Here is a 20,002-nt window from a genome sequence, read left to right as displayed (position 1 = left end):
GGTTAAGCAATGGGAAAAATAAATTTTGAATACAAAGTTGTATAATTTATATAGTGTAGTTATACCAGGTTTTATGATTACTAACTTAAATATAAGGAGGGAGGTTTTTTGTGAGTAAAATAGAGTGTAGATTTGCTATTGTTTATTTTTTGTAATGCTCTTTTGAAAAGTGCTTTTAAAGTAGGCATGCTTCTATAATGATAGACTTGTTAAGAAATTGTTGATTAAAAACGTCAAACTTCCTCATTCACAAAATAGTATAAAGTACGTACAGGACAGCTCTGCTATCTGACTGAACTGCAGCAGATCTCATCACTAAGGGATCCTAGTGAAATGGAAAATGGAGCTTATTCTGATGAAACTACCAAAGAATCTCTAGCAGAGAATGCCAAACATAAAGGCCCAGAATGTCACTCAGAGAGGATGGGACAGAATGTGCTATCATTTGAAAGGTTTTAATGAAAAGAATTCTAATGAGGAATATGGATAACGAAAAAACACACAATTTAATGTAAGAATTACGACCTCTAGGGAAAAGTATGCCAAGTACCAGATTAACCTCATGACTTTTATTGCAAACCAGGGTCACTTTTCCTAGAGGAAGCCATTAAGGCTGCCTTAGGCTTCAATGAGACAAGCTATCTGATTCCCAGAGAAGCTGAAGACTGGGGCAATGATAATAAAATTTCTAATATTTATTGCCTGGGGAAATATATTCAAAGATGGCATGATGCCAAAAATAAATTAATTTTTAAACAAATCCCTGAACCTTTGCTCTTTGTGGCTTCCCTTTGGTGTCTTGTCAAATGTCTCCAGTCTGGTAGCTCAGTTCATATTGAAATTGGCGTATCCATAATTTATCTTAAGCCTGGCAGAGAAAACGCTTCCTTTTGAATCCCATTCAAAAATTTTCTAAGTTACAACAGCAATGCTATTGTCAATATCTAGGCCAGAAACTAATTAGCATGCATATTTATTTTTGCCTAAAATTCTATCACTGAGAAAAATAAAAATAGCACTGAATAAAGTATTAAAAAATATATAGTGATTGTTTCTTTCCTCTCCTAAAATATATAAACTGGATAATATTGAATATATGCTAAATAAAATTCTTGTATAGACTAGTTATTCCAGGGTATATTTGGGTAAGTTCTTTTATTTACTAGTTTGAGCCTAATAAATGTCTGATACATATATCATAAAGTTGTGTCTTAGTTTCAACGTATCTCAAGTCATATCAAATAAACTGCAAATATAAAACATCAGTTTGTCACAAAATAAAATTTAAATTTATATGGAATATTTTTACATGCATATTCTACTTTAAACAAAATTCATATTATGCAAGGAAGTGACTTGTAATTCTTTTTAAAAATATATGTATTTTTATTGATTTCAGAGAGAAAGGGAGAGGGAGAGAAAAATCAATGATGAGATAGAATCATTGATAGGCTACTTCCTGCATCCCTCCCCACTACTGGGGATCAAGCCTGCAACCCTGGCGTGTGCCCTGACTGGGAATCAAACATGACCTCCTGGTTCATAGGTTGATGCTCAACCACTAAGCCACATGGGCAGGGCAACTTGTAATTCTTAATAGTTATGAAACCAGTGACACAAGACTATATCACTTGCCAACACAAAATGGCATAAAACAAAATATTCACGCCATTACCCAGTATCAAGATGAAGTTACCTGCATCCAGGAAAGAGAAGAAAAAAAGAATCAAATGGAATATTTTAGCAAAAAATATAAATAAATCAGTCTTCATTTGAGTTACATAAGACTACCTCTAATTGCAGGTATTTGTAAAGATCTCCATTTTTTTCTGCTTTATGTAGAATTTGATTAGATATGACAAAAAAAAGTATATGATGATAATGCCTTACAAATAATGAAAAAAACATTTCTATAAAAAAGTCTTATACACAAATTATTAATCAAGAGTGGTGGAAGAATAGAGGTGTTTCCAGACATTCAAAGATACATAAAATTAGTGTCCTGTCCTTTTAATTCTTTCTTAGAGAGTAATCTAAGGTGATACTTTCACAAAATGAGAAGATACAAGCAGCAAGAGAGTCGGATGACTCAGGAAATTATTGAAGGCAGGTCCACAAACATCATCTCACAGTGTAGCTTCGAGTAGCAGGCCTGGGTTCTCCGGAACAAGGTAATAATAAAGGGGAAACTTTCTGTATAAATCCAAAATTCATATGAAACATCCCATAAAATTAAAACAGGGAATTATTTAATTAAACATAAATAACATCAAATAAATAAATTAAAACTATAAACTTCAGAAATAAACAAACAGCTCCCAAAATGTTAGCGTAGAAATTTAAAGCACACTAAAATATAGCTACATTTTGAGCAACTCATTGAATGTCATTATGAGACTCAGTTTATCTTGATCATGTAAGTGGCATAGCAGAAGTGATATTAAAAGCATTATAATCATAGCATCTCATGGTATAAATCCACGTGGATTTACAGTGTCCAATATTTGTATAGTTTAATTTCCTGAAAAATGTTTACTATTTTTTATCTTTTGGAATCACAATGAACATATCAGAAACTATTTAAATAAGGTTAAAGAACATGAAGTAAATGTTAGAAGCCTTACCAATATAAAAATACATGTACAATTTACAGAGATTGGAGGAAAGAAGGAAAGGAAGAGAGGTATAAAGGAGAGTCAGAGTCCTTATCTTTTAAAGTGAGCATTTGGAATGTTCTTTATCTCTTAGAGAAACAAGAAGTAGAAAATTAAGTATGATTTTCAAACTTCCATAGTTGAGTAGCAGCTGAACTAAGAAGTTTGATATAACTAAGGTTGAAAGAAGAGAGGTAAGAGAAGTATAGTGTTGTAAATCTGCTTATACTAACAAAAAGTGGTCTTTGAACTTTTCAAAATTAAAATATTTGCTTTTGAGGGTTGGAACTGGGTGTGAAGCAGGGTAACTTGGGACTCATGTTTTTTATTAAGTTAATCTGTGTTATTAGATTATTTAAAACTATGTGTGCCTATGTTTTCTTTAGTCAAATTGTAAAGCAATTTGAAAACAAAAATTTCATGTAAAAGGATATGTACAGAATAGCAAAAGTACTAAAGAATGGAAAGCATAATAAATTTAGAAGTGCTATTTTGCAATTCTTTATCATTTGTTAATTCCCTATCAAATTCCCCAAAGATCAGTTATTTAACCTCAATTTACCACATTTTGATTCTCAACTTCTAAGAAAACTCTTTGTCTCATCCTATATGATAAAAGCCTAATATGCTAAGAGTCTGATGGTTCCACCACTCGACCATAGTGCAGATGCTCCTACTGGTAGGTTAGCTTGCTTCTGGGGTCTGGCCGATCAGGACTGGGTGAGACAGGCCGGACATGACCTGGAGACCTCATGTGGTCTCTCCTTGGCTCCGATTGTGCTCCGGTGAGGTCCCTCAGCCTGGCCTGTGGGGGTCAGCTGAAACTGGCTCTCCAACATCCCTTGAGGGGTCCTGGATTGTGAGAGGTCACAGGCCAGGCCAAGGGACCCCACCAGTATACAAATCCATGCACCAGGCCTCTAGTTTTTTCTGTAATTCTTTACCATTTGTTAATTCCATATCAAATTCCCCAAAGTGTCTTTTCTAAAGATCAGTGATTTAATCTGAACTTTCCACATTTTGATTCTCAACTTCTAAGAGAACTCTTTATGTCTATATGTAAAAAAACCTAAGCGACCATCATGACCGGATGACTGAGTGACCGGCTAGTAGCTATGACATAAACTAACCCCCAGGGGGCAGGCACTCAATGCAGGAGCTGCCCCCTGGTGGTCAGTGCACTCCCACAGTCAACCTCCCACAACTGGCCAACCTACCATGGTCCCTCCTCCTGGACTGGGTGAGGTGGCCCCGATCAGCCCCAATCACCAGCCAGGCTGAGGGACCCTACCAATGCATGAATTTGTGCACTGGGGCCTCTAGTTATTATATAAAAAATAAAAAGGTTCGTGCAAGAATATGCCTTCCTTCACCCAGCTGCTGGCACCTGCTTCCTTCTGGCACCCAGGACCCAGGCTTCCCTCCTCCAGCCACTGGCAGGCACCCAGGGCCTGGGATGGCTTCCCCCAGGCTGCCCGCAGGCACCTATGATCAGGCTGGCTTCCCTCCAGCCCTGGCTTCGTTAGGAAGGATGTCTGGAATGATGTCCGGAAAACATTCTGTCTAATTAGCATATTATCCTTTTTTTATTATAGATAATTTTTATTGTTGACAATATTACATATGTCTCCCATTTTCTCCCATTTTGCTGCCCTCCACCCAACCCCCACCTCAATCAGGTTTTCCCCATGCTATTATCTGTGTCCATGGGTTATACATATGTACATATACTTTCTTTGGTTAATATCTTCCTGCCCCCTCCCACCTCCCACCTCCCACTGAGATATGCTATTCTGTTTCATGCATCCACACCTCTGGACCTATTTTGGTCCTCAGTTTATTTTGTCCAAGTGACTTTTTAAATATGGCTTTTGTTACCATTGTTTGCTCCTCTTTCTCTTTAGATCTTAAATGATGTCACTCTAAAAGTTTTTTTTGAAAGATCTTTTCCCTGTATTTATGTTCTCATTATTTGTAATTTCATACATGCCACAAAGCTGCTTCTTTACACATGCCTTTATAGTTACAATGCTACATTAGAAACCAAAGCCACACTTCAATTCATCTTATCTATTATTCAACTCATTACTTTTCACTGCCAACCCATTTCTACTCCTGGCTGTTTATCTCTTGTTACTCTTTCCATTACTAAGCTTAAAACCTCAGGGAGCCAATCTCATCTTCTTTGTCCTCCTCATTGCAAACATGCATCCGAATGACTAGTTCCAAGTTCATGTCCTCAAAGTTAGTTGTGCATTTATCCTCTATTTTATATTCTCACTGCCTCTTTTGTCAGCTTCCACATTTTTTTTACTTTATTTTTCACACATATTCACCATTCAATCCTAGTTCTTAAAGCAATCCAGACTGATTTAAGATATGTTTCAATAACTTCAGCCTCACAATTTGACAGGGCTTGAATATAAGTCATGAGTCCATGATTTATGAGGTTGGCAGCTAGCCTATATTTCTGGGCTCAGTTTTGCATTAACATATTTTCCTTTTTTCTAGCAAGCAGACACGTCCCAAGAACCCACAAAGCTACAAAATTCAGAACTCTCTTTGTCTCTTGGACCTGGCTCAATCCTCTGGATTTGGTTTCAGAGTTAGTTAACATCTCTCTACTATCTCCCCAGATTGCCAACCAGGAAGAACATTCCCCTACAGGATCTCACACTAAACCACAGCTTAAGTCTGGGGCACTTCTCTATTCAATTTCCATAGTATGTGATCCACTCCTTATCTATCCCCATTTTCCAGTCAAAGTCCTGCTGTAGTTTGGCAGGGCTACCACTCAATAGGCTTCTGATTTTAATAGTAAAAAATATGCTTTCCTAATGCTGTTATTTTACCACTCAGTATCAATGGAGCTCCAAGTTGTGCCTGAGATTGATGCATTTTAAATATTATTTTGCAACCAGCCTTTATAACTTGCTTATTTCCTTTTTTCCCACCTTACCTTAGTGACATATAACCCAAGGTAGGCTTTAGATACTTTCCCTTCCCATTGTCCCAACTGCTGTAATCCCATAGTCCAGTGGTCGGCAAACTCATTAGTCAACAGAGCCAAATATCAACAGTACGATTGAAATTTCTTTTCCGAGCCACATTTTTTAAACTGAAACTATATAGGTAAGTACATTCAACTTTAAATTCACGGTTTTCGTCTTCCGTTTTTCTTTGCTTCTTCTTTGTAGCCATCTCAAACAGGGCACCTAAAAAATGTTTCATTTTATAATAATAAAGCCACCAGCACAAAAGAATTACAATTCTTAAATTGATGACAAAAATACCTGTAGGATTTGCAGCTGGTTGGAAAAATACAGGTAACTTTATGCTTCGAGTAGGTACTTTTGTCACCCGCGCGCGATTTGCGGACGCGACTAGCACTAACCACTGCACATGAGACTGCTGGCTGACCGGCTCACTCAACTCCTGCATGAATCACGCGCGCCTATCCCCTTGTGTATCCCACCCCCCACCTGCACCGTGTCTCCCGTCGCCCAACTGACCAACACCCCCACTTCTTCTAACACCACTTCTTCAAAATAGACTCGCCCAGGCCGAATACCGACTTCTGTGCATGGGCCACGAAGTTTCAATTGCACTGTACGTGCACACCCGCATGTGGAATTTTGTGGAAGAGCCACACTCAAGGGGCTAAAGAGCCGCATGTGGCTTGTGAGCCACGGTTTGCCAACCACCGCCCTAGTCCAAACATAAATACTGCTACTATCCTGATTCAAGTCCTTTACTATCTCTCCAATAGCAATAGGTCTTTATTAATATTTATTACTTATAGTTACTCTTCTAATTTTCGTGTATGTATATTAGATTGCTTTCCTTAAGAGTGAGGACTATGCATTTATAGAGATTATTATTTCCTATTTTAATTTATTAGTTCATCAATCCAACATACATGGGAGAGCAAAAGTCGGTTTATAATTGTGAGCACACAAAATAGAGTTTATTCTTGTATTATTATTTTTTAATTATTGTATCATTTGTTATTAACTTACGTTTGCCAATTCTACATACAGATTCATATATCAATTAAATATACTGTTATTAATATAAATAGACTAAACATATTGTATATTCTCTTTTTTCAAAGGCCTTCAATGGCTCTCAATTTTTCTGCAAAATAAAATACAAACCCAATTGTTTTAAAATATTTTAATTGTATTAACATCTTTACATACAACCTATATTTTAAATAAACTGCATTTCTCATGTTTCCATAGTAATTCTACACATCTAGCTATAACGTTTCTTCCATAGGATTCGCCTTCCTACCCTCCAATATATCAAAACCTTATCCTGTATTTTCGATTCAAATCTAATTCCAAAAGGAAACTTTACCAGGTATTTGACTATGGGAGTAAGGGAAATCACTCACTTCCTAAAGATTTTATTTCCCTGCTCTCTAATCCTACAGTTTTAATATCTCAGAAAAATAGTAGAATAATTCATATGAAGTTGCTACTTGTTATGTTTCAAAAGTGGGGAATTATTAAAAAAAATTAGTATCTTAATTCTCAGTATATGTCAGATTTTGCTATTAATGTATAATGAACATGCAGTAGAATTTGATTGTGCCTAGTTAGCATCCTTCAGAAGAGTCTATGTTATTATGACAAAAGATATCTTATTGATATTGGTTAAATATTAAAAATTATTTAAAATTCATTAAAAACATACATTTAGATATGGTATACTTAGCCTTTTGGTACTCTATTTACCAAAAGTGTTAAAATGGAAATATTGATCATAAAGATAATAAACACATATAAATATACTAGAGGCCCGGTGCACAAAAATTTGTGCACTCGGGGGGAGGGGGTGCCCTCAGCCTAGCCTGTGCCCTCTTGCAGTCTGGGACCCCTCAGGAGATAACGGCCTGTTGACTTAGGCCTGCTCTTGGGTGGCAGAGGGCAGGCCCAATCCCTAGGTGCAGCCCCTGGTCGGGCTCAGAGCAGGGATGATTGGGGAGTTGGGGCGCTGCCCCCTGTCATGCACAGAGCAGGGCGGATCAGGAGGTTGCGATGCCACCCTCAATCATGCTCAGGGTAGGGCCAATTGGGGTGTTGGGGCACTGCCCCCTGTCACACTCAAGGCAGGGTCGATGGGGAGGTTGCGGCGCCACACCCTGTCACTCACAGAGCAGGGCCCATCAGGGGGGTTGGGGCGCTGCCCCCTGTCACTCACAGAGCAGGGCCCATCAGGGGGGTTGGGGAGCTCCCCCCTATCAGGCACAGAGCAGGGCTGATCAGGGGTTTGGGGAGCTCCCCCCTGTCATGCACAGAGCAGGGTCAATCAGGGGGTTGGGGAGCTCCCCCCTATCACTCACAGAGTAGGGCTGATAGGGGAGTTGTGACCCCGCCCCCTGTCACACACAGAGCCGCAGGGTGATCAGGGGGTTTGGGCGCTGCCCCCTGTCACGCTTATCCCAGTGCCGGGAGGCCTCGTGGCTCCGCTGATCCCGGTGCTGGGAGGCATATTACCCTTTTACTATATAGGATAGAGGCCTGGTGCATGGGTGGGGGCCTGCTGGTTTGCCCTGAAGGGTGTCCTGGATCAGGGTGGGGGTCCCCACTGGGGTTCCTGGCCAGCCTGTGTGAAGGGCTGATGGCTGTTTGCAGCTGGTCACACCCCTTCCTGGTGGGGGTCCCCACTGGGGTGCCTGGCCAGTCTGGGTGAGGGGCTGAGGGCTGTGTTCATGCTGGTGGGTGACTGAAACTCCCAACTGCTCTTTTTTTTCTTTTATTCTGGGTCAGCTTTAGCTCTGAGGCTTGGCTCCAGCTCTTAGGCCTCTGTTGCTGAAAGCAGGTATCTGGTTTGTTTGGGTTCTATAATTGAAACACTGTTTCAGCTCCAGCTCTGAGATCCCGGCTGGCGGAAAGCAGGCTTCTGGGGTTTTGTTTAGCTTCTATATTTGTAATAGTGTTTCAAACTGCAAGCTCAGAGGCCGGCAGCGGCAGGTGGGGAATGTTGGCTTGCTCCGTCACTGTAGCAAGCAAGCCTCATGTTTGCTTCAAGCTGCCTGGCTGCCTGCCGCCATCTTGGCTGGCAGTTAATTTGCATATTGCCCTTATTAGCCAATGGGAAGGGTAGCGGATGTATGGCTTATTACCATGTTTCTCTTTTATTAGATAGGATATGGTCACTACAAAAAAATGATAAGTCTATACAGTTGATTGGCTTGCTCTAAATAATATAAAGACAACCACCTTATAAAATTATTTCATGTTTTTATTGATAAAGAATAAAATATAATTATCTTACTTTAACTTGCAGTTAGTCACCACTAAAGCATGGAGCACAACTTCAAATCACATTCCAGTTACGAACCTGCCTATATTATGTATGTGCCATATGATTTTCTGAAAATATATGTAAACACTTTTATTCTTAAAAAAAGTGATAAAAGTTTGATAGGAGTGTTTTCAAGATACAAGGCAAGAAAGTATAATATATTTAAAACTCATTAATAAAATGAATACATGGAAATATATAGGAAAGAGAGGAGTTTTTGTTTTTTGTTTTTTTTTAATATATTTCTTTATTGTTTTCAGAGAGGAAGGGAGAAGAAAAGAGAGATAGAAACATCAATGATGAGAGAGAATCATTGATCGGCTGCCTCCTGCACACCCCCCACTGGGGATCGATCCCACAACCCAGGCATGTGCCCTTAGCCGGAATTGAACCCGGGACCCCTCAGTCTGCAGGCCGACACTCTATCCACTGAGCCAAGCCGGCCGGACAAGAGAAGGTGTTTTTAAATTATTTTTCATTCAACAAATATAAGTGGAATACAAAGATAGAATAGTTAACAGAAGATTCCTGCTTTCATAACATTAATGTTTTTCTTTAGTTGGGTAAAACAAATAATAAGCTTTTAAATAAATAAACATGGTACTATTATATAGAATAACAAATATGAAGAAAATAGAGTAGCCTAATATAAAAGTGAAAGGGCCAAGGAGTGAGTTACTTCTGAGTGATCAAACACAATCCATTCAATGTCAAATTGGAGCTGAGAATAAAATAGCAAGAATGTGTCAATTAACAAAATATTATAGACAACAATAGCAAGTGCAAAGGCTCACAGGTGGGACTGAGAGTTAGTTTCTAAAGGGCACAGAAAGAAAGCCAGTGCAATTTAATAAAAATAAATGAAGAGAAAATGGCATGAAATTAGTTCAGAAAGTGATGAGTTTATGCAGAATTGTGTAGGCTATGTGAAGGTGTTTCAATCTTGTTCTAATATTTTAGGAAGACATTATCTTCCTAAAGCTAAGGGTAATGTCCAACTGGCCTTTGACTGTCAAGGTCTATTTCTGCATAATATAAAGCAAATATATTTCAAAAAACACGGACACCCTTTTCTTACTCTTTATTCATTATGTCTTTAACATATACCAGTATATTATGTGTGCATATATATACTTTTATTGTATGGATTTTTTTTTTGCCATTTCAGAGTCAAACACTGTCTAAGATTTTAATTATACCTACATCTTACAATATTTTCTTTAGAAAACAGGTGAAGATATTTTCATACAAGGCTAATGTTGTTGAATAAACCATTGTGTCTGCTAAATTAACTGTGTCATACTCATAACTGCTTAGGTAAATCATTTTCAAGAACCAAATAGAATGTGTCAGTTTGAGGTGCAGAGAATTCCATTTTCCTCTGAGATGTGGCCTCTAGTACCATTGGTGGAAAGAAAGAATGGAATTGCATCTGCTCATGCCAATCAGTATAAATATAATTTAACTTGTTGATCTGGACTTATTTTCCTCACTTGCTGAACTTTTAAAAACACTACGGGGTTAGACTTACAATGTATAAAATGTTTGGTGCACTATTACTATTCATCATATGAGTGAAAAAATTAAAGCAGCCAATTTTTATGTCACCCATTGCTTAGCATGTCTCTCTAAGCTATGACACACATGGCCAACCTTGAAGATTTCACTCACACAGCAAAGGAGAGATTGACCACGTTACTTGTACCAAAAATACGCCTTTTTAAAAATTTATAAAATTGGATATATCTGCAAAAATGACAGTTTTAGTTTTTGTTATATCACTCTGGCATATAAGGATTTTTTAAAATGAACAAAGAAAGAAAAACATGTATAAATAGTTTTCAATTTTAGTTCAGTATACATTTGATAACTTCCTTATATGTACTCTTTATTTGTTTGCGTTTATAGTCACATGCAACACCATACATAGTTCATTACCTCACTTTGGCCAAATTCAGCAAATCTGATGAATTACCTAGGATAGAAGCTTCAGATTGCCAATATTTTGGAATTTTTCTTTCTTTTTATTTTTTAGTATAAAATCATTTTTAAAATGTTAACAAACTGTATTATGCAAATTTTAATACAGATATACTAAATCACAAGTCATATGGGTATTAAATGACTTGGGCAGTTATTTTACTTCATTGTTTAAAGATATTTATCTAAGAAGAGGAGAGCCTATGATAAGAAAAGAGAACAATAAGGCTTAAAATATCCCAGTGGCCTGAAAAAAATAAAGGCTCATTTCTTTCTCCCACTAGACATCTGCTACATACTGTAGCATTAAATGTCTTCATGATTTTTCACAAACTGTTTTTTTATGCCTGAAATTTTCTTCTTTTCTTCTTCTCCTTCCTGGTCTCAGAATTATTCTTTAAAACATAAGTCAGATTATGCTCGGCTGGTGTGGCTCAGTGGTTGAATGGTTACCTATGCACCCAGGGGTTGATTACAGTCAGGGCACATGCCGGGATTGCGGGTTCAATTCCCAGAAGGGGATGTGCAGGAGGCAGCTAATCAATACTTCTCTCTCGTCCATGATTCTATCTTTTTCTCCCTCTCCCATCCTCTCTCTCTAAAAATCAATAATAGCACTGAAAACAAATAAACAAAATGAAACAAAAACTAAGTCAGGTTTTAACTTTTCTGAGAATCCTCTCAAGTCTGCCAGGTCAACGCAGTTGCTTTATTCAGAGGAGTCACAGTCCATGTAAAAATATTTAATTATTTTAAGTTTTTCATCTAGAATTTAAGTTCTATGACATAAATTCAATTATTAATATTTAATATAGAGCAAAAACTTGATGATAAAATAGATTTACTAAATTGTAAGATGCTATTACTTGACACATGCATCATCTTTCCATTCCCTCTGAATGAATTACATACAGATAGCTTCACTTGTCCATGAAATCCAACTATAGGTCAGGAGTTGGCAAAATTCTACCCATAAGCCAAATCCAATATGCTTCCTGTTTAACACAAAGTTGTATTAGAATACAGCCATATTTGTTTATGTATTATGTATAGATGTTTTTGTGCTACAACATATTTATTGTCTGAGTGCAATGGACTGAATATTGTGTCCATCGAAATTCTTTTATTGAAATCCTAACATCCAATCTGATGCTATAAAGAAGTGGGGCCTTTAGGAGGTGATTAGGTCCTGAGGCTAGAACCCACATGAATGGGATCAGTGCCCTTATAAAAGGGACCCCAGAAAGTTTTTCCCTCTTTTCAGTAATCTGTAACCCAGAACAGGTTCCTCATGGAAACTGATCTCAAACTTTCAGATTCCAGAACTCTAAGAAATAAATTACTGTTGTTTACAAACTCTCTGGTCTGTGGTGTTCTATTATAACAACCTGAACTAAGCCTTAGGGACACTGAGCCTTTACAAGAAGTTTGTGAAACCCCTAATATAAATAAATAAAAATGTGACCTTCACAGTACATAAAGGGGAGGAAGAAATTAAATATTTGTTAAGCAACTTTTTCTATCAGGCATTATCCTATACTTTTTAATCTTTGTTATATCTTTTAGCTCATATAATAGACATATATTGTTACATTAGCTCCCTTTTTTTCTGCGTAAACTGATTATACTTTTATTAGGGTAAATGTCTCCAAATTTTTTACCTAGATTTGAGATTAAAATTTATAATTGACAATATTTCTTGTTTTTCTACTTTATTACTTTATTTATGGTGTTCTTACATGAATGACTATTTATAATCTATAATAATAAAAGCATAATATGCCAGTTAGACTGGAGGACCTTCCAGACGAAGCCGTGGTGGCGGGGGCTGAGCCCCTTGTACGAATTTTGTGCATCGGGCCTCAAGTAATTATATAATAGAATCAATGATATTTTGAAATGCATATGAAGGACAAGCAATATTCTGAATATCATGAGCAATATAGAAAAATAACTTGTCCTAGTTCATTTGGCTCAGTGGATAGAGCATTGCCCAGCGGACCAAAGGGTCCCGGGTTTGATTCCCATCAAGGGCATGTACCTTGGTTACAGGCTCCTTCCCAGCCCGGGCCCTGGCTGGGGTGCATGCAGGAAGCAACCAATTGATGTGTGTATCTCACATCAATGTTTCTCTCTGTCTTTCCTTCTCACTTCCACTTACCCCCAAAAGACAATGGAAAGGCTAACAAAAACAAAAAGAAACAAACAAAAGAATAACTGAATCCTCCAATTCAAAAAAATCATCCACACATTTGAATTCTCCATTCATTATTATCACCATCAATATCCTTAACACACAACATTATATCTATTAAGTACCTTGAACCTAAACTTATCATTTATTTTACTTGCCACAACCAAACATTTTTGGTCAGGCCCATTTTACATATTGCCTGAGCCATTACAACCACTTCCTAATTTTCCTCCCTCAAAACTCTTTACTCTACAATTCTAAGATTAACTTTATCACTCACTCTGTTTCCGATCTTAAATGATAATATAAGGACCCCTCATTCAAAACCAATTTAATCTTCTAATAAAAAACTAATAAAAACAATCATGCCAACCTAATTAATTTACATATATATAATTTAACCAAATATGACATTTTATACTGTACTCTAAACTAATGGGATGGTAAGTTAAGGTCAAACATGATGAATGGTGCTCACATATATGGGAGCGCATGTACTAAAACTGGAACCATACAGAGAAGATTGGCATGGCCCCTGCACAAGGATGTCACGCAAACTCTTTAAGCATTCTCTCTCTATATATATTTTTAAAAAATAATGGTCAGCAAGATCATGTGTCTTCCATTGTTCCATTCACCTGGATTTTATTTTGCCTCAAGTTCATGTTTCATGCCCCTTACCTTGACTTAAAGTTTGTAATAAAGCTAGTATTTTCTCTTAAATGCTTCTCTGATGCAAATGATACAGTTGGGAATGTATGTAGTACTATTTATATCTCAAATGAAAATGATCACATCTTGCTCATTAATAAAGTGATTTGTATAATCATTTTCTTTTATGCATTAGTTTGGTCTAATGTACCAACTATGGATTTATAGGTCCAATAGACCGTGGTGCAAATTCCAGATCTTGCACTTACTACCTGCCCCATAAGAACTTGGGCAAATCATCTCATTTTTAAGTGGTCAGTTTCTTCATTTGTATTAATTGGAATTATAAAACGTTTCCAGATTGCAGATAGGAAGTGATAAACGATCATTATAATTACAAAGATGTTAAATGTGTGTAAGTTAAATAACTTTTAATCATTTCTTTATTATAGCAATGAAAATATAATGCTTTTTATATTCTGCCTTCAATAAACACTTGAAATTGAATAGTATTTGTTATTATTCCTTTATGGATCCAGTCATAATAAATATTAGTTATGAAGCTTGTTCCTTGGAGTAGTTGTGGGAAACCTTATCTATCTATCATCTATCTATCTATCTATCTATCTATCTATCTATCTATCTATCTATCTATCTATCTATCTATCATCTATCTATCTATCTATCTATTATCTATCTATCATCTATCTATCATCTATCTACCTATCTATCTACTCATCTGTCTAGTTTAATTTAGGATAAAGCAAAGCGACTGGACATATAAAAAATGGCTCTTTCTCTGAAATAGCAGTAATGTGAATGTGAATGGTAAACCACAAATTAAATGTGTTGCTTCTTGCCCTAAAGCTCTAACAATGAGAATGTTATTAAAAGATGGCTATAAAAGAGAACATAAATAAGAGTCCATTATTTCCCAAATGTTTGTTTTATCCTAGTGTCATTTTGCTCAGAAATTGATATTACCAACTCAATCCATGTGAGTAAGTATAAATTTCCTAGTGTATTGAAATGAGAGAACAAAGGAACAGCATTAACAGGAATATAGCATGAGCACAAGGCTAGTTTAGTTCAATTTTTGAGTTCAGGCTAATCATTTTGGTTATTAGCCAGTGTAGTTTAGATGGTCAGCAAGCTTACAAACAAAATATGACCATGAGGCCTTGATCCTTTGTTATGTTAATAACATTAAGGTTCCTTAGAGAATTGGCTGACAAAGTTTTAGTAACTAAAATGATATTTCAGCTTTGATAAAAGGATTCAAAGGCAAAAAAGAAATGTGAATAGTTTAGTTTATCCCAGAAATTACTAGCCAGAAATGAAATTCACACAGGAATTGAGCTGATGACAGTAAAATAGTGGCTTTGATTAGAACATTGCTGATGAAACTTAAAATATAGAAACAATAAAATTCAAATTCAAATACCTGTGTAATGGGTAGGATATTCTAATTGACTAGACGTTTTAAAATAAAAAAAAATCAAATTATACTTAAGTGTTAAAAGGTAAATCATTTATCAAATGTTCCATTAATAAGATATCATTTTAAGTTTGTTTATCCTTATGTATAGTTTCTAAAGCTAAACACGAAATTTTTAACTTCTCTTTTCACCATACTACTTGTATGGAATTGCTTTTTAAAAATTCAACGCAAAAGCATTGATTTTGTACTTAGTCTTTTTTTTCTCTTGATATTTTATCCTTTGTTAGACTTTAAGTCTACAATTTGCAAAATCAATACAAACACAGCTTTCCTCAAGAAAGAAAAGAACTCCAGAGGTTTACCTGAGAGCGTCTCAGGCGAGATTTTTGTGACCTTGAACCATTTGTAAAGGACCAGCGGCGACTTTTCAGAGTGTCACATCAAAATTGGTTTTCAGTCTCCAAGGAAGGTTCAGCGTGTAATGTCAGGAACAGCTGGGGTAAAGGCAACAATTATATGTCAGCTCCGTTTTCTTTTCAGAAAGAGCGTTTTCCCAGGCTGACACATGACTATGGAGGAAAAGGACATATACAAAAGTTTGTTTTCATTTTCAATTATTTTTGGAGATATTGAGCCTGTGACAAGCCAGTAATAGTAAACAAAAATGACAAGACTTGACACTGATGATGGAAAGACATAGAAGCTACTGTGGTTAGTACACATTTGGGTTGGCCTCTTTCAATTTTACAAGTTTGAAGAAGAGGAAGGAAAGAAATCCAGAAAGTCATGCCCATTTAATAAGATTTTTCTAACTATAAAAATATACACTCCCTCATGCCTTTGAAACTCCCATCATTTAAGGAATATAGAAATAATTGCTCAGCATGAAATCATTGCAAAACAGTTTAAGATTGACCTAACCAAGCATCCTTGTCCTTTCTGAAGCCCAAAGCCATGCCATTGTTCACACATTATAGGAACTTATTTGTGTTGTTTGAGAACTAGCTGTAAGAAATTCACTCTAAAGGGAAAATGTTGCAACTCACCTACAACTAATTAATGTTTAATCTACACTTTATAAAATGTAAAAAAAAGGAAGAAAAGAAAACGGTTTCATTTATTGGAAACAGTTGTGTGGGCTTGCTAGCAGAGGGAATGGCTATGTTATGTTATGAAATAATCAGAGGAAAAACCCTCTAATGCGCTTTTCATAACACTTAAAAGAGGTATTCTAATATCACAGAAACCTTAGGGAAAGGTTGCAGACAAAAAGCAACATAATTAAATTTCAGTGAAAGGCCTGCCAGAAAGGGATTAAATCAATGGTCCTGTTATTCTTGGTAGACTTCACAGTGGGGACTCAACCAACAGGGTAAACACCAATCATGAGAAGTTGTCTTGGTTGAGGTTTTCTTGATCAGAATTTTCAACTATGCATTTTCACAATTTATTATAGATTTAAATGTAAGGGTAAAATGCTCTTGTTTTACTGGTGAAAATCCAATGACATTTTTAACTGAATGACATTTATTGGAATGTTTGTTGTCTTACACACTTAATGAAATAAGTAGGTAGAGAAAATAAAATATTTAAATTCTAGTCATCCTTGGTTTGTGATTTATTTCAAGTTGTCATTTATACGGGGGCATACCCAGGTTTGTTTGTTTGGTTTTAACCTTTCCCATCTTAGCTCTTTGCCCCAAGCAATAATTCAGTTTTTGGAAATAACTTAGGGAGGAATAGGTGAACATTTAACCCAAGGAAGTGCCTAGTAGGAGACCTGCATAAAGTATGGGCAAATACAAATGTTTAGCAACGTCAGTCATTTGTAGGCAAACATTAAGACCCATAACTACAAAACTTTCTTTTTCTTCCATAGGATGGAAAACTGCTGGGGTCCTGCCCCAGCAGGTCCAGGGGTCCCCAAAGGTGTGGACGGAGTCGGCGAAGAAGGAATGACACGGAGACAGCGTTCAGTTGATCAGCAGCCTTGCCAGGATCTCTAGCCACAATCTCCAGCCAAGTTCTGTCTAGGCTCTCCAGCGAAGTTCTGGTTAGGATCTCCAGTGAAGGTTCTGTGTCCATGTTCTCTTGCTAGGTTCTCCAGCCAGGTTCTCCAGGTTCTCCAACCAGGTTCTGTAGCCATGTTCCCTTGCTAGGTTCTTCAGCCAGGTTCTGTCCAGGTTCTCCAGCCAGGTTCAGTCACCAGGTTCTAGTCAAGTTCTCTTGCCAATTTCTGTAGTCAGGTTCAGTCCAGGATCTTTTGCCATGTTCTCTCCAGCGAAGTTCTTCTGTCTGTAGGTTCTGTGTAGGTTCTGTCTTCTAAGTTCTGTGTGTAGGTTCTGTCTTCTAAGTTCTGTGTGTAGGTTCTGTCTTCTAAGTTCTGTCTTGTTACATCTGTATTTATACTAGTTGATTCCAATCCTATCAATCTCTATTCCAAAGGTTAGGACGTTTCTTATCTCCATTCCAGGGAGTAAAGATTATGTAGCTTAAGCATGATTTTTCATAGTTAAAGTGATTAATTACCAGCCTGGCACTTAGTTAAGAGGTTTTATTCCCTCCCTAACTTCAGAGGAAAATCCCTACCTAGGGAAACAACCTTTCTCAGAGACCTTGGTTAAAACACATAGTGCCAAGAAGGTGAGCAAACATATTAAGAACAGTATGCCATATATGCCAGGTCGCTTGAAACAGCAAGCATGGACCGGCTCCCGGTAAATTCCCCCTTTTTTATTTTTTAAAAGCAGGCATTAAAATGAAAAACCCCAAATGCTCTCTTGTATCCATTTTAAGAGTAGGATTGGCGCTTTCCGCTATTACCTGAGTCCTGATCTATCACCACAGGGAGAGCTTGCCAATCCTGCACTTTCCCGGGGTGGAAAGGCTGCAGTGGGGTTAAGGATAAGGCTCCTTGGGCCTACCTCCTCCCATGCCTTTACATTTACCTTTCCTTCCTCAGAAAATCATGAAACGTTCTGTCTGACTGGGAGTAACCTTAATTCCTCTGCTAGCAAGCATATGAGTTAAAAGATCAATACAGAGTCTTCTTTCTTTGGACTCAGTATGGCACATCTTGTCAATCTAAGTTCTGTACTATCCACCTTCTTACCCTACTTATCCTCTATAGGGGGGTCTGAAGTACCCTGGTGGAGTCCTATCCGTCCCGAATGTGGTGGTTCTCAATGTGGGGGGGCTTACCTAGGGGAATCCTGTTCCAGGGGTTCCCAAAGGTGTGGACGGACTCGGCGAAACTATCCACCCTCTTCCTACGGTGGAGTCCTATCCATCCTGAGTGCAGAGGGGCTTACCTAAGGGGTCCCTGTTCGGGCGCCATATGCCGGGGTCCAACCCCAGCAGGTCCAGGGGTCCCCAAAGGCGTAGACGGAGTCGGCAAAGAAGGAAGGACACGGAGACAGCGTTCAGTTGATCAGCAGCCTAGCCAGGATCTCCAGCCAGGATCTCCAGCCAAGTTCTGTGTCCATGTTCTCTTGCTAGGTTCTCCAGCCAGGTTCAGTCACCAGGTTCTAGTCAGGTTCTCTTGCCATGTTCTATCCAGGTTCTGTAGCCAGGTTCTGTCTCTAGGTTCTTCAGCCAGGTTCTCTCACTAGGTTCTGTCTCTAGGTTCTGTTGCCAGGTTCTGTCCAGGATCTTTTGCCATGTTCTCTCACTAGGTTCTGTCTCTAGGTTCTGTGGCCAGTTTCTGGACAAAACATAACAAAAAGCCAGGTGAACCTGGAGTACATTTTGCTAAATTAAATAAGGCCGTTGTAAGCACAAGTATTGCATGATTCCACTTACATGATGTTTCCTAATGGTTAACCTCATAGAAGCAGAGTAGAATGATTGTTGCCAGGGGTTGGGGGAAGGGTGCAATGGGGGGTGTTGTGCAATGAGTATAGAATTTTAGGTATGGAAGGTGAATGAAGTCTAGAGATCACTGTACAGCATTGTGCCTATAGCTAACAATACTGTATTGTTCACTTAAATTTTGGTTATGAAGGTGGACCCCATGCTAAATGTTCTTACCAAAATTTTAAAATGTGGGGGGGAAAAAGAACCAAGTTGTCCCTGACAATTCTGAATGAAAGAAGCAGAACCCTTGCTTGAATGAGCTATGAGCAATTGGACATGAAGTTCTTAAATACTTGCAGTACTTTGGGTGGGTGGAAGAAAAAAGATTAATAAGGACACAATCATGAAAACAGTGCTTTTGCTTACTAGGATAGAGCTTTCAAAGAGAAAACTAGCTTGGCAGTTTTTCTTTGCTTATCTAAAGCCACAGAACTCTAAAAGTTCTGCCACCTCAGCTGCAGACAGGAATTCATGGAAATTTTGAGCCAGACATTTTTCTGGAGGGCATTTAGAAAACATCTCCAGCAGTGGTCACATTTAAAAATACTCAAGCAAACAAAAGAAAAGAGAAGTAAATGTCCTTGCACATTGCAAACATTGTGATGAACTATGTGTGCTCAAATTTAACTTGGGAGTATTTTAACTATTGAGCCCGTGAAACCTTGTAATAATGTATGTGAGCTGGAGAGAATGTCTGGACACTAAGGGAGGAGATTAAATCAATGATGGGTATAGAAGCAGATCAGAGTGGCCCAAAACAAGAAGGTCAAAATAGGAGAAGACTGGCCTGGGCCCAAATTCCTTACCACACTTGGCTAGAGACATTACAACATTCTAGTGTGTTGGGATTCATATTTAATATTAGGCACATAAAGTTGCAATGTAATTGTTAAAAATGATGTACATGTACTT

General features: G+C 37.7%; 1 non-coding gene across 1 annotated transcript; it reads left to right on the top strand.

Moving 5' to 3' along the window:
- The first annotated feature begins 13,613 nt into the window (after window positions 1-13,613).
- LOC118652252 lies at window positions 13,614-13,723 on the top strand. Its single transcript, XR_004966519.1, has one exon. It is a non-coding gene; the product is annotated as a U6 spliceosomal RNA (small nuclear RNA).
- Window positions 13,724-20,002: the final 6,279 nt, after the last annotated feature.

The sequence above is a fragment of the Myotis myotis genome, unplaced genomic scaffold, assembly GCF_014108235.1.
Source record: "Myotis myotis isolate mMyoMyo1 unplaced genomic scaffold, mMyoMyo1.p scaffold_m19_p_3, whole genome shotgun sequence".
Taxonomy (NCBI): domain Eukaryota; kingdom Metazoa; phylum Chordata; class Mammalia; order Chiroptera; family Vespertilionidae; genus Myotis; species Myotis myotis.
The sequence above is the reverse complement of the archived record's forward strand: the minus strand, read 5'-3'. Positions and strand labels throughout refer to the sequence as shown.